General features: G+C 40.9%; 1 protein-coding gene and 1 pseudogene across 4 annotated transcripts in view; one reads left to right on the top strand and one right to left on the bottom strand.

The window, feature by feature from the left end:
- Positions 1-26,423, top strand: part of TGFBR3 (transforming growth factor beta receptor 3) — a 196,923-nt gene that overhangs the window by 41,650 nt on the left and 128,850 nt on the right. The window contains exon 3 of one of the 4 annotated variants that reach the window (XM_013056153.2): positions 10,386-10,457. The exons of the other annotated variants lie outside the window; for them this stretch is intronic. The gene's annotated coding sequence lies outside the window, so the exon portion shown is untranslated. The remainder of the gene's footprint in view (positions 1-10,385; positions 10,458-26,423) is intronic. 4 annotated transcript variants of the gene reach the window in all.
- Positions 5,523-6,719, bottom strand: LOC106005789 (annotated as a pseudogene).

Genomic DNA, 26,423 nt, shown 5'->3' with positions numbered 1-26,423 from the left:
GAGGAAACACTTGGCGCAGTTGTTTGAATTGTGAGCTGAACTGGTCTTTTTTCATGGAATACCATCTTACTTGAAAGGACAACTGACCAGCGATGGTTATCTAGCCTTTGATACTTGGCAGGCATTTTTCGAAAATGAACAAAGTGATCCTGTGATTTCAAAGAAAACAGTTTACAATATTAGTTGCCAATGAAGGATTTTATTTTTCAAGCAAAAATAAAAGTTTTGGAAAACTTATATTCATCCCCATGGCCATAGCAGTTTCTAAATAGTTAAATACTTTTTTGATGAGATCAATGGAAATATGAAGAAATGTGATTTTTTTGATATCATATAAGAAATATGTCAATATCTGGCATATTTGCATAACTCAGTGAACCGTGATTTTTCCAGATGGCCAATACATGATGTTACAGAATCATTTGAGGGTAATAAAAGATCTCACATCTTGATAGTGCAGGATAAAGCGGTTGATCTTAAAAAATTTTTATTTTCAGATAATTTTGGACTTACGGAAGACTTACATAAATGATACAAAGAGTTCCCATATCCTTTATTCAGCTTCACCTTATAGTAACACATACCCATAGAACTGTTATTGGTACAGTATTAATCTTGGTACAGTATTATTGGTACAGTATTATTAATTGTATTATTATTAATAGAATTTTAATTATTAATAGAATTTATTAGGACTTCACCAATTTTTCCCCTAATGCTCTTTTTCTATTCCAGGACCCAACTCAAAATCTCACATTGCATTTACTTGTCCTGTCTCCTTGGTTTCCTCTAGTCTGTGACAGCTCTCGGTCTTCCAGTGACTTTGACACTATTGAAGAGTGGCCAGTTGTTTCGGAAAATGTTCCTTGGTTTGAGTTGATCTGATAGTCTCTCATGATTGAGATTATGCATTGTTGGGAAGGGCACATACAGGTAATTTGCCCTTCTCAGGGTGTCAGATCGAGGTTACATTAAGTTGATATGTCTTACTACTGGTGATGTTGGCCTTTATCACTTGGCTAAAGTGGTACCTGCCAGAATTCTCTGCTGTAAGGTTATTAGTTTTACCTTTGTAAGTACTCAGTATTTTGAGAGCAATGGATTTTAATGTAACAACGTATGGAAAGTTTATTATGCAATTCAGATTGCACATCACAAATAACCTTTAAGTGATGACTACTTAATGAGTTTAGGTAAAATATCAAAGAAGAAATAGCTAGCCACAAGTATATGAAAAGACTGTTAAGATTTGCTTCTCCTTTGCAATTACATGTCTGTGTGAGGCCAGAGTTCTTCATATCCTTCAACCAGAACAATATATCACAATAAATTGAATGCAGAAATAGATCTGAAAATGCAGCTGTCTTCTGTTAAGCTAGATGTTAAAGAGTTTGCAAAAATGTAAAACAATGCTGCTGTTCTCACCAAATTGTTATATTTCAAAAATAGTTATTTTTCATAAGAGGTAATATTTGCATTAGCATGCTGTGGGTTTATTTTTGGTTTTAAACGAATTAAATATTTTAAAATTTTTCTCAGCTTTCATTTCTGTTGTGCTAAATGTTGATAGATAAAACTCATACCAACAAAATCTCTTTGGAGTCCTCAGTAATTTTAAAGCATAAAAGGAACATAAGACCAAAACCTTTCAGAATTGCTGCTTGCTAAGTAAATGAAGAGCTATTTTAGCACATGGAGGGGGCGAATCTTGTCTTGTGGCCGAAATGAAGTTTCAGTGAAGGATTTCACCTAGAAGTCTTGGCCCTGGGGAGGTCACTCAATACCTCTTTATCTGTTTTTTTTTCACCTGGCAGTTAAGAGAGATAAGCCCAAGGATCTTCAGATTTCTTTCAGCTCCCAAATTTTATGATTCCCCATCACTGTTGCTCTCAAAGATGTCATCTTGGCAGCATGGGCATTGTGGTGGAGCATTTCACGTTATTTCTAGAGAGCAGTATTTACAAAGTTAATGATGAAAAGGATCCTATCAAGAGGATGGGATATAGTAATATATGTGAGGCAGGGATTTGAGAGTCCCATTCTGACTTTTTAGGCCTGTAAAATGACTTCATCAGTGTCCCCTTCAGAAAATTGTCGTTTTAGATCTTAATTGGTTTTTACTATACTGAGTAAGGGTAAGATTTTTAATTATTGCTGAATATTTTGGGGAGTCAGTTTATGTGTATCACAAGTTAAAAAGTGTGTGATTTCCTAGAATTTTTGTGCTATAATGTTCTGTATATGTACATGTTAACTTTTGTGTGGAGATTTATACGTACTTAGGTAAGTCATTTTCCTTTGTTATGGGTTCTTCATATATGCCTGAGATCTATCCTGAAGCAGGCTTAGGTTGTAATATCCTTTATATACTTAAAATCTTAATGAAGTTATTTTAGTACTTTTTAAAAAGACTTGATTAAGACTCCTTAGACATCTTTAATATTTACAAATGTAGACTTAAAAAAGGGGGGGGGGCAGCTGGAATGTATTAAGAATTCCAAACTTTGGAACTAACATTTTCCTTTTTCAGTTTAAATGGAGGAGACTTGATGGCTTTAGTTTTTTTGTTGTTGTTTTGTTGTTGTTATTGTTGTTTCTTAATAACATGTAACGTATTATCTGTTTCAGGGGTACAGGTCTGTGAATCATCAGTCTTAACACAGTTCACAGCACTCACCATAGCACATACCCTCCCCAGTGTCCATCACCCAGCCTCCCCATCCCCCCTCCCCAAGTTTTTAAAGATGAAGAAGCAAAAGGGACGGGGAAGCCAGGAATATATTGTCCTATTAAGTATCAGTCTCAATCAATTTTTAAACAGGATCCTGAATTCCTGTAATGTGGGTTTTGTAATGGAAACTGCCACAGTTGAGGGCCAGCTCTGTCATAATCACCAATTTGGGCATCTCTGATATTTAGCAGAAATATAAATATCTAATGTAGTGTGTGTTTGTTATACTGTCATAGGAAAATTTTGTAATTGATTCTGAGCCAGATTCCTCCAGTGTTTAAGCTACTACTTGGAAATAAGATTTGGAAGCTGACCTAACTTTCTGAGTACTTCTACAGTTTGGTAAAATACAGCAAATTCAGTATGTAGTATATCTAGAAAAGAAATTTATGATTATCTGACATCAGAAAAGCTTCATGCATCACATTTCAAAGTTTCCTTTAAATAGTTAACTATTTCAGAATCTTTATGTAACCCAGTCGAAGAGGAAAATGCTCTCCAGCTCCCAATAAGACAGCTTAAGAGAGAGCATAGTGCTTCAGAGCACAGGCGTGAGAGCCAGCTGCCTGGTGCTAATCCCAGGTCTGCCAATAAATAGCCTTGTTACCTCTCTTTGCTTCAGCATCCACATCTGTAAAGTGGAGCTAATAGAGTAAGAGCCTCCATCTCACTATACTGTTTTCCAGATTTAATGAGATATGATGCTTCATATGCTCAAACCCCGCCAGGCACTTGCTAAGCTCTGCTGAGCCATAGCTATGAGTATTGGTGTGCTATTAAAATTATTGCTCGGTTAACATGTGGTATATTTTAGGTTGGTTATTTCTTCATGACATCTGAGTTTGTATCTCATTAGTAACATTATCCTCAAGTAATGTTTTAGGATAGGTTACATCTGGGTCGATTTTACATTCATAAGGCTTACTACTGGAGCTCTAGATTTGTGGTATGTTGGTATTTTAAGGATCCTTAGAGATTACCTGGTTCAGTTCAGCCTGGTACATAAATCACCTGTCTAATATCCTGTTGACTGAACCTCTAGCCTTTATTTGAATTTAAAATATCCCTAACCCTTGGGAATTTCTTCTTTGTGTTGTGCAATCCACCAGGCTGCAAACCTCCACTCCCAGCCCCTAGTTCTGCCCTGTAGAGCTGTGTGGAATTTGGTTAACAAAGAATTCTTGATAATTAAGGGTTGTCTAAAAGTGACCAGAATGAATGGTGTATCAATGGGACTTAAAGGACTTTGCTCCCTCTTCATAAAAGAAGTAGGGCTTTTATTTGTAGATGGAGCTGCTTTGAGCTAGTTGGGTGCACATTTGGCAGAGGAATTTGTTCCATGGAGCCTTGGTGGGGCAGTGAGCGGGAGGGGAAAGGCAGTGCCTGGGTCTCTGGACCTCACTCTGCAGAATACCGCCAACCCCCCCATCACGTGCATTATTGCATATGTCCTTTCCTGAAGAGGAGCTTTGTGTCTCAAAGTTTTATCTGCCATATTCTTTTAATTGCCTAAATGGAAGCTCCATGAAAGTAAAGGCTGCTCACCTTGTTCACTGCTATATCTTACAGCTGTAAGAACTTGGGAAATGTAAGTGCTCAGTATTCAAGTGATAGAATTAACAATTAAACATTCAAATGTGAATGTGTTTTCAGTTTAGTGCAGGGAAATGTTAATGTCACTTTCACTTTAACCAGCTCACGTTTGTGACTTTTTTTTTTTTTTTTAAAGATTTTATCCATTCATTTGAGAGAGAGAGAGCATAAGCAGGGGGAGAAGCAGAGGGAGAGGGAGAAGCTCCCCACTGAGCTGGGAGCCCAACATGGGGCTCAGTCCCAGGACGGGGATCATGACCCAAGCTGAGGCAGATGCTTAACCATCTTAGCCACCCAGGTGCCCCTAATTGTGACATTTTAAAATTGGACAAGTGTTTTGACATCTGCCCCCTCCCCATATTTCGTCTCTGTGAAATGACAGGAGAACACCAACCAATCACAGGCTTCATGAGTTTAATAAGTTTATTCCTTCCATTACTATTTGCAGCACCCAGTATTCCTTTGAAATACCAGACAACCCGGCAGTGGCCAGCAGTACACTTCAGACCTTCAGAATTCCAAGTTCAGGTTCTCTGAGCGTTCAGTGCTGTAGGGGCACTTGTCCAAAACTTTTACCTCCCTATAGCTGGGAATCTTTAAATGTACCAGTGAAAAAAGTTTTTTCCCCTATAAGGGGAAGAAAGAAAATCACTCCCCCAAACCCAGCAGGTCCAGCTGTGAGGTCGTTCCTTCTGTCCCATTCTTTAGGCTTGTTTTTTTATAGTAGAGCCAAAGAGATGAAAATCTAACCTGAGTTACAAGAAACAATAAACCGTGATGGCTATAAAGGGAGTGATCAGGAGCAAATGAGATAGGTACGCCTTTACCCCCCATATCCAATATATGTCCTTCACAGAAAAATACCAAAAATAACAGGTCCATAAAATATAGCAGCCAGAATTTTAAAATCCATTCATCCAAGGGTGGCAAAAAGCAGGACTGGGAGCTAGGAGGGTAAATGGCACAGGGAGAAAAAAAGTATTCACATCAGTCCAGGCATGGGGGCTGGCAAATGCGAGGAAAGACCTGCAGAGAAACCTGTGGTCCATTCATACTGGTGTCAGGAAGATTCTGCTTTATGTGCACCAGAGTCAGAAATCCCAGTTCCTCAGAGAGAAGGGAACAGGCAGGGGGTCCCTCTGCTTTCCCTGGTGGAGAAGGGGACAAGGAAAAGAACTCCTACAGGTTCCTTCCAGTCCTACCCATCCCTTCTGGATGGCAGGTGACTCAGGGGCCTGGTGGGAGGCAGATACGGCCAAGGGAATTTCTCTGCAGAGGCTGAGCTACTCAGGACAGACTGCAGATAGACTGTCGTGCAGAAGAGTCAGTTGCTTAAGAAAACCACCGTGGAGAAGAGACGCCCCTGGAAAGGGTATACTTCGCCAGGGGTCTTTGCTTCATTGGCACTGGTAATGAAGGCAGGAAAGGAGAGAGAAGAGGCCACCACCAGTAATGTATCAGGACTGCATTGCTGTGAGGAAAGCCATGGGCAAACCAAATCCAAAGTAGTAAGGCCAATCGCTTTCTGTGTTTAACAGTCACTGGTGCATTTCAGTTCCTTTACCGGACCAACAATACTCACAGCAGTCCAGCAAGGAGGGAGGGACATACCCAGAGAACTAACCAGCTGACGCACGAGGCAGATGGGAAGGAGACTCACACACATGCCCTGGATGAGGGAAAGAGCTTGCAGCGAAAGGTTGAAGAGCATGTCAGCAGTTACTTGCTGACACTGGGGAATGGGTGAGGCTTCCTCCCCGGTGCCTCAAATTCCACATCAGCTGTCTTGAAATGGTATTTACAGCTTTTCTAGGCACAGAGGGAACACCCAGTGAGCACTGAAAACTGAGGTAAGGAAGAATTCCAGCCACGACCAAACATCTCCATGTTGTGATGGATCACCAGTAATTTGGTCTGTTACCGACTGTAGTACAGGAAAAAACACTTGATAAAACAAGAGGAGACTTCTACTGATGAGATGTAGCTCACTTTCTCTCTCTCTCTTTTTTTTTTTTAAGATTTTATTTATTTAATTGACAGACAGACAGTGAGAGTGGGAACACAAGGGCTGAAGTGGAAGAGGAAGAAGCAGGCTTCCTGCTGAGCAGGGAGCCCAGTGCGGGGCTTGATCCCAGGACTTTGGGATCATGACCTGAGCCGAAGGCAGATGCTTAACAACTGAGACACCCAGGTGCCCCCATAGCTCACTCTCTTGCTTCCTTTCTGTACTCTGGGCTCTCCTTGGTGTGGGACATTGCCTGCACTTCTTCCACGCTTCTCCTCTATCTTGTGCTGAATCTGAGCATCGAGCTTTGAGATGGTACAGATTCCCCAAATGGAGTCTTTGATTCCCCCTGGTAAGGTCCTAGAGAGAAGTTTTGACACTCTCAGCCATTTCTTCACCACCCATACTACCAACTACATGGAAGACAGAGAAGCATCTTGAAATCTTTCATCATGAAGGAGCGGACTGTTCTGGTCCTTCTGGCCGCCCCATCCACCTGTCTCTGGCCTGCCTTGCCCCTCGCCCACCAGCTGGCTCTGCTCTTCTTGGCTGTTCCATGCTCAGCTGCCAACTCCTGATGGGGCATTCCCAGGGCCCAAGCTACTGCATCCACCCTGGGCATACCCAGGCCACGCTGGGCCACTCTCGCTTTCATTTGTATGTCATGGCCCATTCTTGGTGCCTGAGCTGAAGGAGAACCCGTCAGGATGGGAAATGAAATCTCAGGAAAAAAATATTTATAATAATTTATGATTATTTGCAACTTTCAGATACATTCAGATATGTGAAGATTTTCTAGAAAGGAAGGAAAGGTTTCTAATTTTATCAAAGGCAGAGGTATACCATGCTGTCAGAATTGGGTGTTTAAATCAGCTCTGCTGGATAGCAGCTTCACACTATAACCCCAGTGATGTTATATGAGCTTAATTCTACTTTGAGTGCTAATGAAACAAGTTGGCCAGAAATATGAATTGTAAAAAGCCATCAAAACATTACAGTGTAGGAGAAAAATGTAGCGAAAATTTAACATAGAAAGTCCAAATAGTTCCCTTTTCTGAAGGCTTTTAAATTTTGTTCTTAGGTAATGTGCAAAGACTATTTTAGGTTGTAGAAGAAATATGTAAAATTAAAATGACATTAGCTGAGAACGTTGCACAGTTAATTAAGAAAATCTGAGCTTCATTTTTTCTTTGGTGTTTGTATCTCTCTTTAAGGTGCCAGTAGCTCCATTTTCTATAGAGAGAGGACATGTATTTAGGTCAGAAATCATTGACATACTCCTTGAGTTATCTTGGGTCAGTATTTTCTCCGGGAAGGAACACCTTTTGATTTTGGAACCAGAATGCTGGTTCCTGCCTTCTAGTCCAGGTACCACCCTCCCTGCACACTCTCCCTCTCTCCACCCTCCCCCCAACTCCATCCAGGGCTGGCCTTGGCTTAATCACTTGACTCAGTAAGTCAATACCTTCATGACTTTGAGTGAGTTACTTAACATCATTCCGTCTCAGTGTTTTCAGCTGCAGAGTGAAGGCAATAGTATATCTCAAGGTTTTGAGATATACTTTATCTACTGTATACTATAAAATTTACATACAAGTAAAATGCTTAGAAGAAAGCCTGGCACATAGTAAATACTCCATAGATGATATTAATATTACTGCCAAATGTGGATATTTTGAGGGTAATAGAGTGGAAAAAAGCTTTTAAAGAAACTGGAAATTTCCCCATACAAATTCCAAGGAATATTGATCATTGTCTCCAAGATGACGTCAGTATTTATAAAATACTGTGCCATTTAAGCCACTTGCTGTGCTTCCATTTGCACTTCCCTGTGGGAGGTGTGGAGTTGATTTCTGAGGTGCTCCATTGATCACGAACTAGGAATGCTCTAAAGAAAAGAAGGTATAAGTACTAACTAGCTAGAGAATGAAATAACTTTGAATTTTCTAAAGCTGTGCCTTTACTCGGAATTTTAATTTTGTTGAATTTCTATGTAATGGAATAAAAAACTGTTCCATTCTTAGATTCACACTGTTCCATTCTTAGATTCACAATGTTCATAGGCAAAATGGAAAAAAATAGATAAAAATTGTAATTTTGAGGGGAATGTTTTTATTTGGTTCTAGATTTATTTATTTGAGAGAGGGAGAGAGCATATGCAGCAAAGAGGATCAGAGAGCGTTTTAACGGATGTGGGGCTTGAACTCATGACCATGAGATCGCAACCCTGAGACCACAACCTGAGCTGAAACCAAGCCTGTAACTCTTAATCGACTGTGCTACCCAGGCGCCCCAGGGGGAAAGTTGTTTTTTTTTTTTTTTAATAATTATCTACATCAATCAAATTCCATGGATGTTTTAATTATCATTTTGTGTTTCAGAGATTGGAGGAGATTTTGAACATGCTTTCTTCCCCCCCCCCCTAGTATATTGGCCATTATATTTAACAGTATTTGGGGTTTTTAAACATAGAGGTAATTAATTACGAAGCATTTTGATGTTGAGCAGGCAAAGGAAACACATTACTTTGTGTAAACAGAGGTTAATATGGAGTCTTTGAAGTCTAAATATTGAAGTATTTGCCTAAGGACAAAGTTCCTAACTATTTAGGTTTCTTCTGGCCTGTAATGAACTAGTGGTGGGAATAACACAGAAACATCTTACGTGTGAAACATTTGGGTCTTGTTTGGAAAGCACAAGGGATCTAAGTTTTCAGGTTTACCGTTGACTTACACTGATAAGTTAGAAAACTTTGTTCCTGTTTTCCTCTCCTTTTTGTGGTCTGATTGGCTCATGGTTGGTAAAGACAGAAGCATATGTTTTTGAGAGAGATAAGCCTTCATTCTGTTTACATTTTAAAGATCACCATCTCTGGAACTGGCACTGGGACCAAAGAATGTTTATGACTTCCATGTTAACATGGGGATGGGTCTGAAAGATGTTAAGTGAGGTTTATGTTCAGTTCTGTTCTATGGCTTCCTTGGCCCCAGCCAAGATAACCTGGTTTTGTAAGAGCCAAGAGAACCTGCCTTATAATCTCTATTTTGTAGCTGTTCTTATGTTTTTATCTGAAAGCATCTACCTTGAGGACAGAAGCTCTACTTCGTAGAGTGGAAAAACAACTGTTTCTAATCTTAGCACGTGGACAACAAAGAGAGGGACCAGGGGTATACATGTTTTCAGACACGGTTGTGTTTCACACCTGCCCTAGTTGTATTACTGGTCAAGCGGATCTTGTGGCCTTTGGGCGGGATTGCCTTGGGAAGATGGAAACACAAGAGGGATAGTTTCTAACTTAGAAAGACCTCTGGGACTCCAGTCCAGAAGTGTTGTGTTTTTTTTTTGTTTTGTTTTGTTTTTGTTTTTTAACCTGTGCATGTCAAGTGGGGTTTGGTGTTTCCTGCTGTGGAGGTGGGGAGAACCATGTCACACCTTCACAGAGAAGGGAAAAAGCACCCGATGGCGTACACGATTTCAGAAGCATCACAGGCCCAGCTCCGTGTTCACTTTTCCAAGGTCCTTCCTGTTGCACTGAACTCTGGCCCTGCCCCCTCCCACCCTCTTGGGACTGTGGAACCCCCAGGCAGGAAGTTGCCACTCCTATGCCCTTTACTCTCTCTCTGCCCTCTGGCAGAGTTGTGTCATGCGGGTCCAGGCCCCATCTCAAACCACATTCCTCTTCAGTGCCCAGGCTCCTGTGTGAATCCTGGCCGGTGTGATTGCAGCTTCTGTTGACCCACTGTTCACAGAGGCATAGGAACACATAGCCCAGACTGTAGAACCCAAAGAAAGCTCTGGGTGACCTCTGCTATTTAGCAGCTGCTCCTAGCACCAGTCACTGTGGCAACTGGGCTCTGTTTATGAAAATGAACAAGGACCTCAAGGCCGGGGCATTCACACCATGGACAGAGCTCCCCCTGGAAATACATTGCCTGCCAGATTGCCAGGGCTAAGCCAAAACAAAGACATACCAAACAAAAGTAGCTGGGGAAGTGTTCTGCCCTTGGGAGACATGCACCATGGCCTAATTGCCTGATACCCTCTTTTACCAAACAGAACCGTGCTAGGATGAGCTTATCCTGGTTATGCCAGAGAAAGAAGGAGGCAAATACCCTGGTACTTGAACAGGTAATTTTTTTTTTGAATCTACCCTTGCGTTGCACAGGGCTGGCCTCTAGCTGTGGGTTTGGAAGGAAGTTAAGTACCAAGGATCTGACTTTTTGAAAATCTTATTTTAGGTCCTACTTTTTTGTAAACTGTAAAGCTATTTTTGGGTCTGCACCTTTAGAATAGACCCTTGTCTGGAATAAATTGAGTTTGGAGTTTGTCCTTTTTGAGTCCTTGCTTTCACAGTGATGGTCCGAGTACTCCCCATGGGAAATGGTGAGCCATAGAGATCTTTGAGCACACTGTGAAACCCAGAGCTTCATTTGAGGGGACTGCTATGTTCTGGGTGCTTCTAGCATTCTTAGGTTTTATGATTCCATGGCTAGACCCTTCCAGCATCTGTGTCTTTCAGCCTCATTTAGATGCTCACTGGGATACTCCACTGGGGTGTAGATAGATGAAACTATAGCCTACATTGAAAGTTCCAAGAGTTGAGAGCTGGAAGGACTCTTAAAAATTATCAGACCACACTGCCCTCTTTTATAGGTGTGTAAGCCAAGGATAAATTCGCTTGGCTAGTTTGGCAGAGCTGGGGCAACTCCACAGGTCTTCCGAAGCCATCCCAGAGCTCCCTTCCCTGAACTGTACCTTGTCACTGTAAAATATCCATTCACGGAGCGCTTAGCTGGCTCAGTCTGTAAGTGCATGTGACTGATCTCAGGGTCATGAGTTCAAGCCCCACGTTGGGTATAGAGCTTAATTTAAAAAAAAAAAAGACTTAAAATAGCCATTTGGTGCATTGAGAAGGACTTGAGGTCTGCCACCTGGTCTTGATCTGATAGATGTCAAGGAATTGGGATAAAAGGGGAGTGGGTTTGGGGGGGGGTGCTGCTGCTTATGAGCACAGTGAGAAGAATGTGGGCTTAAACCAGAGTCCCTTCCTAGAGGGGTTCAGGCCTGTGGCTCTATCCCAGCAACACTTTACTCCTTAACTTTCCTCTCTAAATCCTGGGGTTTGAACAGCTGGTGCCCCTCATGAAGGTGACCCATGCCAAGGGACCCTTCACTGCAGGGAAGGAAGTAAAGCTAAGTGGACTTGGTCCTCCTTCAACACTCAGGTCTTTGCGGTAACTGGGGTGGCTGCCACTGTTGGCTCATGATAATTTCTTAGGAACTCTCCTATTGATAAACCAAACCAAATCAGTAGTGGTCTTCCTTTATCTGAGGATTTAAGTTAAATTATAACCACAAGTATCCTGTCGGTTTCCATTTGTTTGGGTACTGAACATGTGTACTCTGGGCTCTGACTGTGATGTTTCTGCCCTATCTTGCCGGAGATCCCTGTGGGAAATGTGAGTTTGCCACGTGGCAGGCTCTTTTTCCTCTGGCCAGTTAATGAAGCTAAAATATTGTTGGGGTTGATTGGTCATATCTGAGGGTTCATCATGGGCATGAGTATAGGTATAAGCAAATCCCATGCTCTCCTCTGTGTAATTGTAATCAAGGGAAGAAGCCCACTTTTCCGGGTTTATTTTGTAGCTATCATGACATTCAAGTTCTCTGGACAAAGGAAGGGAAGAAGTTGGAGTATGTTCTGTGCTGGCTTTGTCACAGGCTTTGGAGGGCAGACCTCAGGGTGATCTGAAAAGCCAGTGCCCTGAACTAGGTGAAGCCATTAACCAGAGTGATGTCTGGACAGTCTGGAGCTGAGCAGGTTTCTCTATTATCTATTTACAGCTAGCCAGGGAGGTTAATAGCAACTTTGCTGGGAGCCAGTGTCTGCACTGGCTGTAACTCACTTGTATTCTGGACCCGGGTCAGAGAAACTGAATAGATTTATTCATTCAGAGAGCAGTGAGTAACAGCAGCCTTAGCTGCAAAACCAGCTCTTTTCAGCTTTTTGATGATGTGCTCTATTATTGTTTTTAGCAGGTTGGCTAAAAAGTGAACCTGTTTGAGTCAAGGCTTTCTTCCTCTCTGTCCAGCACTCACATGCTTGCTTCTAGTTTGCTGCAGTTGATTAGTAGACATTTATCAAGTGCCTACTATGTGCCAGGAACTGTGTTATCACAAACCAGTGACTTATTCTTAGTTAATGAATGACCTTATGCAGCAGGCATACAAAGGAGCCTTAAGAAGGGGTGGATAATCGGGACCTTTTGTGTCTCTTCCTGCTCATTCTTCCATGCTTTCACATCAGGGAAAGGAAGTGGAAGTCAACTTAAATTAGTTTATTTTGGTAAGAGCAGTTTTAGAAAAGGTTTGGAGGAGGAGATTGAAACTGTTGAGACTTAGGAGGTTTGGGGACTACTGCTGGAGTTTTCTTGTTCTTTCTAGCTCAGGGACTTTGTCCCAGTTACCACTGATAATGGACCCTTTTTATGTTTAACTGTCTTGTCAGTAAGTCAGTGACACATGCTGAGAATAGAAGCCAGTACCATTCCATGTTGTAAACGCCAGTCTATACACACCCCACTGGTTCTGTTGTTGTGATTGTTGCTATGATGCTTAGCCTCCAGTGCTAGCCCTTTGCCTGGCATTTTACATCACACCTACAGGGTCCCTACCCCTATCTGCTCACCTTCCCTGGAAGCTCAGGACCTTTTCCACATCGCACCACAGGAAGTGGTGGAGGGGAAGGAACATGAGCCTTCCCTCTATAAAACGAAGTCCTTGCTTGAGGCAGTGAAGGGAACTGTGTAAGTTTTAATAGGGAAACCTTTAATCAGGTAAATTTTTTTCTGTTAAACTCTGCTTTTTAAAATATTTAGGGTGAAGTGTAACTCTGTTCATTTTCTTCTGCTCTTTTGAAATACATAACTTGTGATGGTTGACCATGTGCTAGACTCAGAGATGTAGCCTCTAACCTATGCTCTGTAAGTGCTTCCTGACCCATGAGGGAAGAGAAAACATTAGGTGACATCATTAGAAGCTTTTTTTAGTTAATGCAGGACAGGAGAAAATGGAAATTGGACTAATTGCATTCAATTCTTAGGTGGTTCTGTCTTTTCATAGGGTTATCTTAACTGAAGACAGGTTTCCTGGTGGTTTTAAGAAGAGCTCAGTAGGTATCAAGGTTTTGTTCATGATCCAAGGAAGAGTGATGTGATGCTGCCTTTGGTTTTTTTAAGAGAGAGAGCGCCTCTTTTCCCAGACCCCCAGCATATCTCTCTCTGCGTTCACTGGCTGAATTGATATAGCGCCATCTGTCCTTGAACCAGTCACTGGCAATGAGTAATGGAGTTGCCATGACAGGCTTAGACTGATCAGCTAGAGAATCAATCACATTGCTTACTATAGGGGTCTCCAGCCAAAATTTTTGTGAGCAGACTTCCAGTAGAAGAAATGCACATCTAGTGGTACCGTGTAAGAGTAAGAGGTCAAAGGCAAAGTAATGGAGAGGTGGTCCTGGCCCTTGTTTGTGTTCCCTCAGTTCCTAGACAGCTTTCTGTGGTACCCTCTAGCGTGCTACCTGCCTCTCTTCCCATTTCTAGGATATAGCTTCTTAAGGCTAAGGTACTGTCTCACTCGATATTTGTGGCCACTATAGCTGGCACATAACAGGATTTGAACAAATTGAATGAAAGGAGATGTTTCAAATTTTTTGTGTTTTAACTTTTATCAAACATTCCTTGAAGTAAGTGGACCTTTGATATCTTATTCATTAAATATTTTATAACAACTGTGAGATATAATTCACCTATTGAAAGTGACTGGTTACAACTCACTAGTTTTTTAGTATGTTCATTCACAGAGTTGTTCAGCCACTACCACAGTCAGTTTTAGAACATTTTCATCACTCCCCAAAGAGATTCCATACCCATTAGCTGTCACTCCCTACTATCCCCTTCTTCTAGCCCCTGACAACCACTAATCTACTTTCTGTTTCTGTGGATTTGCTTATTCTGGACATCCTATGTCAATGTAGTTCTACAGTATGTGACTTTTTGTGTCTGACTTCTTTTACTTAGCATAGTGTTTTTAGGGGCCATCCATATTGTAGCCTACAGTAGTATTTCACTCTTTCTTATGGCTAAATGGTATTACAGTGTATGTGTAGACCACATCTTATTGATCCATCATCAGTTGATGAACATGTGTGTTGTTTCTAGTTTGAGGCTATTACAAATAATGCTGCTAAGACCATTCATGTACAAGTGTTTATGTGGGCATATGTTTTTATTTGTCTTGGGTATATGTGTACCTTGGTGTGCAGTAGCTGGCTCAAATGGGAGCTCTGTGTCTATCCTTTTGAGGAACTGCCGAACTATTTTCCTCAGTGGTTACATGTTACATTCCCAGCCTAGTTTTTCCACATTCTTGCCAGCCCTTGTTATTATTTGTCTTTTTGATAATAGCTATTCTGGTGGGTCTCAAGGGGTATCTCCTTATATGTTCATCAGTTTAAAAAAACAAAACAAACCAAAACATTCGATTGGTTGTGTCAGAAGCTCTCTGTTAGTAACCTTGAGCCTTTCTACCTCTCTGATTTCATCCCCTTCATGTTTTTCCTCTTAATTTATGTTCCACACCACTAAATTGTTTTGTAGTCTCTACACTGCCATGCTGTTTGTTACTTCTAGACCTTAGCTTGTATTCTTCCCTCTGCCTGGAATATGAATAGAAATGCTAATGCTAATAATAATAATGATAGCACTGGTTAACTCTTAACATAGCCAGCTAGTCATAGAGCAGGCATTTGGTTCCAGAGTCTATGTTCCTAAACACTGTGCTATATATTTTTTTCTTTTATTTTTTCTTTATTTTTTAAAAAAGATTTTATTTATTTGTTTGACAGAGGTCACAAGTAGGCAGAAAGGCAGGCAGAGAGAGAGAGAGGGAGGAAGCAGACTCCCTGCTGAGCAGAGAGCCCGATGTGGGGCTCCATCCCAGGACCCTGGGATCATGACCGGAGCCAAAGGCAGAGACTATCCCACTGAGCCACCCAGGCGCCCCTATATATATATATATATTTTTTTAAATCAGCTTTATTGAAGGGTGCCTGGGTGGCTCTGTCAGTTGAGCATCTGACTCTTGGTTTCTGCTCAGGTCATGATCTTGGGGGATGTGAGGTCAAGCCCCTCATTGGGCTCTGCACTCTGTGCAGTTTGCTTGGGATTCTTTCCTCTCCCTCTGCCTCCCCCTCTGCCCCTCACCCCTGCTCACAGGTGCATGCACGTGCCTGCTCTCTTTCTCTCTCTCTCCCATAAATAAATAACAATTTTAAAATAAAACCAATTTCCTTTATTGAAGTAAAATTTACAGGACTAAAATGCATATATTTTAATGGTACATATATTTTAATGGATTTTATATATAATGTATACACTTCTTTTAAAGATTTTATTCATTTATTTGACAGAGATCACAAATAGGCAGAGAGGCAGACAGAGAGAGAGGAGGAAGCAGGCTCCCTGTTGAGCAGAGAGCCTGATGCAGGGCTCGATCCCAGGACTTTTGGATCATGACCCGAGCTGAAGGCAGAGGCTTTAACCCACTGAGCCCCCCAGGTGCCCCTGTGATGTACATACTTCTTTAACCACGGCTGCAATCAAGTTACAGAAGATGCAGATTTTTGTATATCACTCCCTCCTTCCCCCCCAGTTCTCCTGTCCCTTTGTAGTCAATATCCCTGTCCCAGGCACTTACTGACCTGCTTTCTGTCACTATAAGTTACTTTGGCCTGTTCCAGAGTTTCATGTATTCTCCTGATCCTGGCTCCTTTTGCTCAGCAAAAATTTTTTTAGAGTTAAACAAGTTATTCTGCTTATCAGTAGTTTCTTCCTTTTCAGTGCTGAGTATATATCCATTGTATGGCTACACCCCACTTTGTGTGTTTATTCACGTGTTGATGGGCATTTGCTTGTTCTCTTTATTATGAAAAAAATGGTATGAACATTTGCAAACATGTCTTTTTATGAACATATCTTCCAATTTTTCTTGGGTAAATACCTAGGAGGGCAGTTGCTCCGTTGTATGGTAAGTATATGCTTAACTTACAGAAACTGCCACCCAGTTCTCCAAAGTAGATGCAGCTATACTGATTTAATATATATATTTAAAATATATATATATATATAAATATATAAATTTATATAAAATATATAAATATATATATATATATTTTTTTAAGTAAGCTCTGTGCCCACCATGGGGCTTGAACTCATGACCTCAAGATCAGGAGTTGCATGTTCTACCAACTGAGCCAGCCAGGTGCCCCCTGTACTGATTTTAGTACATATTTATCCTTTACTCTCCTTTTTGCTTGGGTAGCTTCTTCTTTTTTTTTTTTTTTTTTTAATATTTTATTTTTAAATAACCTCTGTACCCAGTGTGGTGCTTGAACTCACAGTCCTGAGATCAAGAGTTACATGCTTTTCTGACTGAGCCAGCCAGGCACCCCTTCACTAATTCTGAAGAATTACCTCAGACATCCCCTGCTTGGAAGGCTTTTTTGACACTTTGATCTTTCCCTCTTTTGAGGTGAATTAAGGAGGTTCCTCCTCCATGTTCCCATAGCACCTTGGTTATTGAAATTGTTACCTTGCCCATCTTTTCATCAGACTGAGCTCCTTGAAGATGGAGAAAGTGTTATTATTTCTGTATCCCTCATGGTTTGGATGATAAACCTAATAAAATATAGCTGGATGCTCAGTAAATGTTTGTGAATGGGTGACTGACTGGAGCATTATTCAGCTGACAGGGGAGTTTATGGCCCTGTAAGGGAGGTAAAACAGGCAAGTAAATAACTATAATGTAAAGTAGAAATTAATAAAGATGAAGAACAAAGTTTATGGGAATTCAGAGAGAGAGATGGCTTTTGATGGGGATGGTTTGAGAGGTTAACAAGGGAGGTGGACATTTCAGCTGAGCCCCAAAAGATAGATGTAGATGTATAGAGATACTATTGGTTTTAAGAGGATTTAACTTGAACTTCTGTCTCAGAAGGTTGAGCAGGTTGGAGGTTGAAGGCTGTGTTTGGGTCAATTACACTAAGATGCCCTGTTTTGTAAGCTTTGCTATTCCCAAGAGGTACTAGGTACTAGATACTAGTACCAGCAGGTATTAGGGGATACTGAAATGTTTTCTTTCTCGCAGTAGAAGAATATGAATGTGTTTCTCTGTGTGTCTTTCTTTTATATCTCTAAATTCTAAGTCTTCTAGACTAGAGGAAAAAAAGCTTCTCTTACCTCTTTTCTTCTCACCGCATGATGTGGTAACAGTCACACAAGTCACATCATTGCCACGGCCCTGCCTTGGAGGTTGTCTCATCTCCCTGGTCCCAGACATCTAGGTGCACTTTTCAGCCTGCTTGTGTACTTTTCTTCTTTATCATATGTTCATAGAATATTATAGCTGGAAACTTTCAAAATAATCAGATATCGGGATCTTGTTTTACAGATGAGAATTGACCTTGAGACCCATACCATTGCCTGGTTAATGATAGTAATGTTTAAAGCTGCCGTTCATTGAGCATGGTGGTGTGTATCATATGATAATCCATATGACAGCCTGGCAAGGTGTAGGTATGTCTCTGTTTTACAAATGAGAAAACTGAGGCAAAATCTTAGATGGCACAATGCAGAATGAGGAGTCAAAGCCAGAAGTTTTCACTACTGCCTGCTACTGAGCCCAGGCAAGACCCTGGCTCTGCTGGGACACTGGCCACAGAGAAGGAAGTAGGGCCACAGAAAGCCCTCAAGTAGAGGAGAGGCTGTCATCACACAGGTGGAGGAGAACAGGGTTCTCTGCTGCCTACTGAGACCCTGGAGTGCTGGTCTTTTTGAACCACATTTGACGCCTCCCCAAATAAGACATCCAGAGCAGAAAACTACTCAGCCAGTTTCAGTTGATTCAGTTGGCTTGATTCAAAATTATTTGTATGACAGTATGTATTTTTAGTTTTTCATTATACAAATAAAACTGTGTTCATTATACAAGTAATAAAAAACTTAAAATACATGTACATGGGCGAAGTTGATTCAGGGAGACCAAGAGCAGAGTCCCAGTGCCCGTTTAGCTCCCTGACCCCACTCTAGCGCTGCCCCCACCGTAGGTAGGAACTATTTACCATTAGAATTATGTGTTCAGTCCTCTTTCTCTGTGCACTTGTGTACATCTACACATAGTTTTAGGGAGTTAATAAGTTGTATCATTCTTTATGTACTTTTCTAAAATTTTTAAAAAAAAACTTAACAATATATCATTGAGATGTTTCTGTCAGTACAAATAGCACTATTTTAACTGCAGTATATATATTTCATGGTACGGGTGTACCCTCATGAACATTTAGGCTATTTCTAGTATTTCTTTATTGTAAATACTATGGCAGTTAACACCTATGTCTGTAACACAGTAATACCTTTACAGTTATGTTGTAAAGTTTTGATGTAATTATAGTTATGGTGTAATATCTTAACAGAGGTGTTGGCTGCTTCATGTGCTACCCAAACTTGGCTGAGAATATTTTGCAGAGGGCTCAGCATATTCGTAGTGGCCTTTATTATTGAATGGTCACACCCTCTGAAATGTATTAATTGAGCATTATGATTTCTTTATAAGCAAAATGTCAGTAACGACTTAATATGTGCTAGGTACTTTCTTATCTGTACCTTATTGAAATCTTTTAACAATCTTGTGAAAAATGTGCTGCTACTTACCATTTACCTGAAACTAAGACTTGGAGTGACTGTGACTTGTGTTAAGAGACACGACTTCTAAGGAGCCCATTTAGAATTTGAACCCTTGTCCTCTGTTACCAGTGCAGTGTCTCTTCTCCATTGTTCTGAAGCTGGTCCTTTCTCTTGAAGTCTTTAAAGAGAAAAATTATAGGAAGTAAAATGTCCTTGAAATAATGCATCATAGTGTGAGCGGAGAGAGGAAGAGCTGGCATCCTCTAGGTCGGGGGTGGTGTGGGGGTACAGCCTCTGTCTCTGGCATCAAGCTTGGAGGTATGATTCATGACTTCAGGAGGCTGCAAGAGCAGCTACACTGAGAGACCTCAGTGCCCTCACAGCAATGTCCTGCTATTGTGGGCTGTGGATTTAGTATCATAGTTAAAAAAAAAAAATCACCACCAGGAAAGGCTGTGCGTTTAGATGCAGCTGCCTCTGAGGGCCCTCCCCCAACAGGAGAATGGCCCTCAGTGGACAGATTTTCTCTGCTCCCTTTGAGTCTTCATTTCCGTATGGGTCAGAGGTTATTTTCAACCTGGGGAATGCCTTAGCTCTTCGGGAACGGGACAGTGCAGTGGGGTGATGGTGGGAATGGAATCATTGTTTTGAACTCTTCCAGCAAGGACCCTGTGCTTGTAGGTCTCCTGAAGTAGGTGTGAGCAGCCTTTCCTCCCAGAGGTGAAATTTGAGCAGTTTGGAAAGGGGAATCCGTTCTGCTCTTCTGGCAGAATGACCCGTGCCCACGGATCGTAGGGGGATCCTGTGCATGCTGTAAAGTAATCAAAAATTTAAAAAGAAGTCATCAGATATATTGGAGGAGGAAAGTTAAGAAAACGTGAAAAAAATACGACGAAATACAAATCTCTTATAGAGTAAATAATGTTCTTATAGTGAGCATGTCAGCATTTTTAACAGATGTGTGCTCAAGTGTATTGTGACTCGGAATGTATACAGAAGGCACAAGCACAAACGTAGTCCATGTTTACATTCAACTTTCATCTCCAAAATACACACATGGACGGTCTCACTTGTGTAGGTATAATTACACCTCTGAAAACTCCCTTGGTCCCTTTTTCCTCCTCCTCTCCTCAAACACATATTTTGTTTTACTTCCCTAAAGATACATGATACATATGAGAGAACATACTACTCAGTTGCCTCACACCTCTCTGAGTAGTGTATAAACCATGACGTGGTAAAACACCGGGGACGCAGATCCACTGGGAATCCTAAACACTGGTTTCCAGCCACAACTGTGCTGGAATGAAAATAGAAAACAATGAGGCATGTGCAGAGTCAGCTTTTCTCTGTGTCTTGGCTCAGCAGTTTTCCCGCTGTCCTAAACTTTACTTTAAAAAAAGCTGGGGAAAAAGAGGAAATGATCCAGTGTTTTAGAACTTTGGTATAAAATAGCAGGTTAGGGTTGTGGGGACACTTACTAAAAAGCCAAAGCTTAGTTCATGGTGAGAAGTCTCACTGTTCATTGCTCCGTTGTGAGGACTTGGATGTGTGTGCGCCCAATGCAGTCCACAGCTCACCACCTATGTGAGAACAGACACAGCCGTGGATTTCCGTGGCGGCATGGTACCAGCTGCATTTGGTCTTCATGAAGCCTGGGTTTTATTTTTGCTTTTGCTGCCCACTTGCTGTGGAATCTTGGAAATGCCATTTTTTTCATTCATCTCCCAAAGAATTCCATCGAACACGTATTTACTGAGTGCTTACTATGTACGAGGTCTTGTCTCAGGGCTGGGGAGGATGAATAAGATAACACTTGACTCTAATACGCTTAGATGCGGGGGACGGGGGGTCCTATAGTTTGGTGCTGTGGTGTGCCCATCAGAGAAGAGCCAGCATGCTGCAGGGATCCAGAGGAAGGGGTGAGGCTGTGTCTAACTGAGAGGCTTCATGGAGGCAGCGAAGAGCATTAAGGTGAGCATGGAAGTCAAGCTGGGCTTCAGGCATGGTGAGGACTTGGAGTGGAGATGAGTGCAAGAGTGGATGTGGGTGCAGGAGGCCTTTCTGCATGACCAGACCCCAGAAGGGAGTGGTGCTGTGTGTGGTAGATGTGGACTGCCAAGCCAAACCGTCTCTTAATCTTCTTCAGTTTCCTCATCTGTAAAAAAAGCAGATGAGGTTTCCTTCTGTTTCCATGTGCCGAAAAAAGAGAGTATTATGTTTGCCCCGTCAGCATGCAAATCACACCTGGTCCAGTGGGTCTTACACTTCGTGCTTGAAAACTATTAGGTTTTTAGCCCTTTATGAAAAATAGACACCCAAAAGCAGCCCCCACTTTCCTTCTTGTTTTTTTTTTTGTTTTGTTTTAGCACCGTTACCACTAGGATGCTATTTACTGTAGGCAGGACTTGATAAATAGGAAGAAAACACTAAGTGATGTGTCCAGCCTTTTTCATGAATGGTACAGGAATCCAAGTTGACATTCTGTAGTTTACTTTGAAAACTTTGTTAGTGAAATATTATTTCGGACATCTGTAGATGCATCTGTAAAAAGGAGAAAAGCCAAGACAGAGGGAAATGTGAACATCAAGTAGGTTCACATTTTCTCCCTGTTATCAGTAGCACTTTTCGGAAAGTACTGATTAAATATGAAGGCTGATTCCAGTTTTTGGTTTACTTACCTTGCAGCGTACCAAGTCAAGGCTGAGCTGGGGGCCACCTTCCAGAAAGCAAAGACTTCCTTTCTGACTGGAAATAGTCTGTATTTTGTTTGACCTTCAGAATACTCGTGGCCTTGCTGAAATACATGGGCCAACATTTGTCCTGGCAAGGCCAGCGCAGTTTAATATTGGTGTCTGCAGAGATTACCTTATAGGCCATTCAAAGCAGCAGGAGAAAGGTGATTATAGTAACTCAAACATTTGCGTCCTTTCCGGCTTAAAAACCAAGGAGGTGATTTAAAACAGGCAACATTTGAAAACAAATACCAACAATGAAAGAACAAAACCCTTCTTGCAGTTCCTAGTTGTCTAAATTTTTGAGAACTTTGCCAAGGTCAGAGTGTTCTTTTGCGAGTGACCTTGTCAGGAAGAGGGATTACATCTCACGTATTACACTGTGCTGATAACTACAGCCCTCTCCTAACGATTGTCAAATATGGACCTTGGAAAGCACGATTTCCGTGCCTTTTGAACAGTATGTTTTTTATGATGCTTTGTTTGTAAAAATACTATCACGTGGTTAGGGATTTGCATTAACACCCTAATGTCAACTGGAGTTAGACCTCATGGTAGGTCTTTTTTCCCCATCAAGTTAGAGGCAGAGTCCAAAGCCCGAGGTCGAGTTAAAAGTTACTGTTCTTACTTTAAAGCAAATACATAACTAGAATTCTTGTATACTGGGTTCTTGAGTTCTTAGCGAGTCCAGTAATTTTCACTACTTAGGGCCACAGTTTGATTTTGTCAGATGCATAGTTGACGAGATGATAAACGATAAGGTACTCAGCGATTACATGGGTTCATATGTGGTGACGTGAAGATGTTTTCTTTAATAAGAATATCGGTTATATGGGAGTAATTGAAAATAATCATATCCTGTTGTCGTTGATGTTCTGTATTAATTTAGGGGAAAAGAGTGAAATACGGATGTTTTATTCTGCTTACGCAGAGGGATATAAAAAATGCATGTAATTACATTTCTTAACGCTTCATTTTGCTTTTGATGTGCTCCCACCAGGTAAAGCTGTATTTGAATGTTAATGCTTAGAGCAGGAGTCTAAAGTTTCACTTGAGGCCAGTAGGTGGGAACCACAGTCTCTAGTGATTTTCAAAATAAAATCCCATAAAGACCCCACAGCTGGAACCCGTGGTATGCGGGCTTTAAAAAGTGAGCGTTTTGGGAATCCAGGAAGAATCTGACACTGTCTAATCGCTGTCAGGATGATTCCAACATCAGCACTGTACACCAGCTCATTTGGTTGGCTGTTAGTTGTGTGAATATTTGCCGTTCACGCAATTACAAAAGAGGAATATCTGATAAAAAAAAAATAGATACAGAAAAATATGTTACAGAGTTTCTATTCAGTCCATATTTATATGTATTTGCTTACTGTAGTTGAGAAAGCAGGAGTGGTGAGTGAAGCTCAGGGGTTAATATGAAAAGTAATGGAGAAAAAGTAAGTAGAAAAAAAGAAAAATAGATGTTTTGATAATCTTTGTCAAATGTTTTTCCAAAGACCAGCCTCAGATTTAAAGTATTATGCAGATGTAGGCTTTGGCCTCCAGTTGTTTTCTGATAGGAATTCAGCCTCAAGTTGAACTTTGAAATTGGTTATTTTCTTTTTTTTTTTCTTTTTAATTACTAAGTGACCAATCTGTTGTAGTTTGTTGATCTATTTTCTCCTCTTACTCTCCTGCTGCTGCTTTCTGCTGTAGCTGCTGTTTGTTCTGGAATGCTGGGCATGCACATGTAGGGTTAGAGTTGCCTGCCTCTGCCTTAACCAGAAATGGGGGAAATCTGACCCAGTTTGTTAATTTACAAGTTTAATTGGACTCGAAGGGGTTCTGATGGACAGTTATTTCCTCCATGTTCCTATTTCCAAAACCCCCATTCCTTTACATAATTAATACTGGTATTTCCACTGTGGAGGAAGCTTCTCCACTCTGTTTTTCTTAACCTTCTTTCGGGGAGGGTGTTTTAGGATGAGTCTTGCCATAGGCAGTTTGTTTCTTTCCCTGCCATCTGATTTGATAATAAAGCCATTGAAGTCCAAACTTTTTGTTAGGCAGCTCTAATTAATCAATCTTTTCTATTGGTATCTTGCTTTTAAGCTTGTAGAATTCTTTGTTATCCATTACCTTAGTTTGCTTTGGAAACAAAGGCAGGAGTAGCCCTAGTATACAGGTGGCCCAGGGCAAGCCGCTTGTTACTGGCAGAGCCGACACTAGAACCTGGGGCTTCTATCCCCAAGATAAGCCTTCTTTCTTTCCTCTGTGTTCTTAAGGTCTATTATTGCATACTGTGAGCTGCTTTTTTAAAGAGAAGGTATAGGACAGTGAGGAGAAAGGATGTTCTTTTCTACTGATTTTTCATGTGTTTATTGGTAATATTTTTATGTTTTATAGCGCTTCCTGATTGAATTAAAAAAAAAAAAACTTTCAAGTACATGATCTCATTTCTTTCATAACAACCCTGGGGATTAGTCAAGATAAGTATTATCCCTGTTTTAAAGGTGAGAAAACTGAGGCTCAGGAAGGTTGTATGTTTTAGTGCTGTTGGAGCCTTGACCTGGACAGGGCTGGACTAAGACTAAAGTGAATGAGAATTCCACGTGGGCTTTTCCTTTCTGTAACATTCATGGAGCCCTGTTAAGTGTCATTTGCTGTGTTGGGTGTCATGGATTAAAAAATAACCTGTTTTTAAATTGGTATAGTAGAAGGTTCTTAGAGTTGGGTAGGGGGTGGTGCTTGGGGTTAACTTTGTTTAAGGGAATAATTTTTATAGTATGGACAAGTTGGTCAATTTGGAAGACTCTGTTACAGAACTACAGCCAGATGTGTATTTACTTTTGTGATCCCTGATTTATTTGTTGGTTTATTCATTCCTGTGCATTAGGATAGAAAAATAAATACAGTTCTGTTTTGGCTCCCTGAAAGTTTTTATATTTTCTGGAATTTCCTCACTTATTGTCTTTAATATTCCAGAGTTTTATTATGACTCATTTGAGCCACGCAATAATAGAACAAGTAGGTGTAGGTCCGTGTGAAGAGGCTTATTAAGTAATTTGGGGGAAATATATTTTTGAAGACTGTAAATATTCATTTTTCCTCTTGGTCTTGAGATTTGTTTCATGGGTATCAGCGCTGCATGTTCTTGTATGTTTTGGATGGGAGAGGGTGAAAAGTTAGGAGTTAAAAGAGCACAGTTTAATTTTTCTCTTTGGCTCAAATATGTAGTTTTACCATAAACTACTGAAAGTTTCCTGTTCTTGTTTAATAAAAAAGTGCACTTCCATTCATTGTTTCCATGAAACTTCCTATGCTTTTTACAGTAAAAAAGGTCAAAATTTAGGATAAATTATGAATTATCTCTTGGGCAAAGAAACACTATTTCATTTTAGAAAAGAGCTTTAAAATGTGAACCTCTCTGAATCTGAAACTGCGATAGTTCTCAGTATCTGCCTTTTTTTTTTTTTAAACCATAATTGTGGTTTGCAAAGAGGGCAGTCTGACCCATGTTTCTAACATCAGAAGGCAGGGAAGATTCTGTGTCATGACTTGGTTTTAGAAAGCTACCGATAATGTCAGTAGAGTGGCTTTTGAGTGGCTTTGTGTGTCTTCCTTGTGCCATGGCAGCATGCAGCCTGCCCTCCACTGTCTGGTACATCATGGATCACTTGTACCGACCCGAAACAGGGACTCATGGTCGCAGAGTCTGACGGCAGCAACCATGTCCTCCAGCACTGGTGGTGGGAGAGAGAAGATGGGAAGGAATGGTGATTACAAGTTCCACTGAAGAATTGTAGTGTAGAAGAATGTGTAGATGATGCTAAAATTATAATTAACCTGGATGTGCAGGTTATTATCTGTTCATTCTGAACAATTAAAGAAGAATATATATACACACACACATATATATACTCAGGAGACCTAGTCATGTATTTGCTTTCTCTCCCTCTTGATTGAAAAGATATTATTTCTAAAATGCTTGAAGTCCCAGAGTCATAGAAGAGTAAGGCCTTTAGCACAGTTTGGGTGTGAACTAAATTCCCAGCAGTTCACCCTGAGTAGTGCATACACTTCACTTTCTTTGATGGCTTGCCATTCAGATTAGGTCAGCGTGAACAGCGTCCCTAATATTGTTGCTAATATAGTCACTAATGTGGTTATACAGTGTCACTTTTATAGCAAGTTTGTGTGTCCGTTGCACATGAAGAAAACCAAAACGTGTGGGGAGTTCCAAGGAAGAAAGCTGTCAGAAGTCCATAGAGGTTGCTCTGTAGGTGGGATGGCCCTTATCCAAGCTGTTGGCTTAGAATTGAGTATGAAAGATGACATGTGATGGGCTTGGAGCAGAGAGACAGACCTGCAGCCAGGGTAGAAAAACTGAGTATAAAAAGGATAGGCAGAAGTATAAAACACAAATGTGGGACCATTTGGTGTAGAGACAGAAACTGAAATAGCTACTGAAATTTAATAAATTGTAATTAGTATTCATAATGATGACCCCCAAGTCCTCAAAAAAAAATTTAGTGATAGTCAGGATGCTCAGAATATTTAAGGTGGCCAGGAAAGGACTATGTATGTAGTACATTTTAGGTAGATTTCCCATAAAAATGACTTAAGTCTCTTTCTTG

Source organism: Mustela putorius, unplaced genomic scaffold, assembly GCF_011764305.1.
Source record: "Mustela putorius furo isolate JIRA1106 unplaced genomic scaffold, ASM1176430v1.1 tig00003853_pilon_pilon_pilon, whole genome shotgun sequence".
Taxonomy (NCBI): domain Eukaryota; kingdom Metazoa; phylum Chordata; class Mammalia; order Carnivora; family Mustelidae; genus Mustela; species Mustela putorius.
Note: the sequence above shows the minus strand (reverse complement) of the source record. Positions and strands in the feature narration are given on the sequence as shown.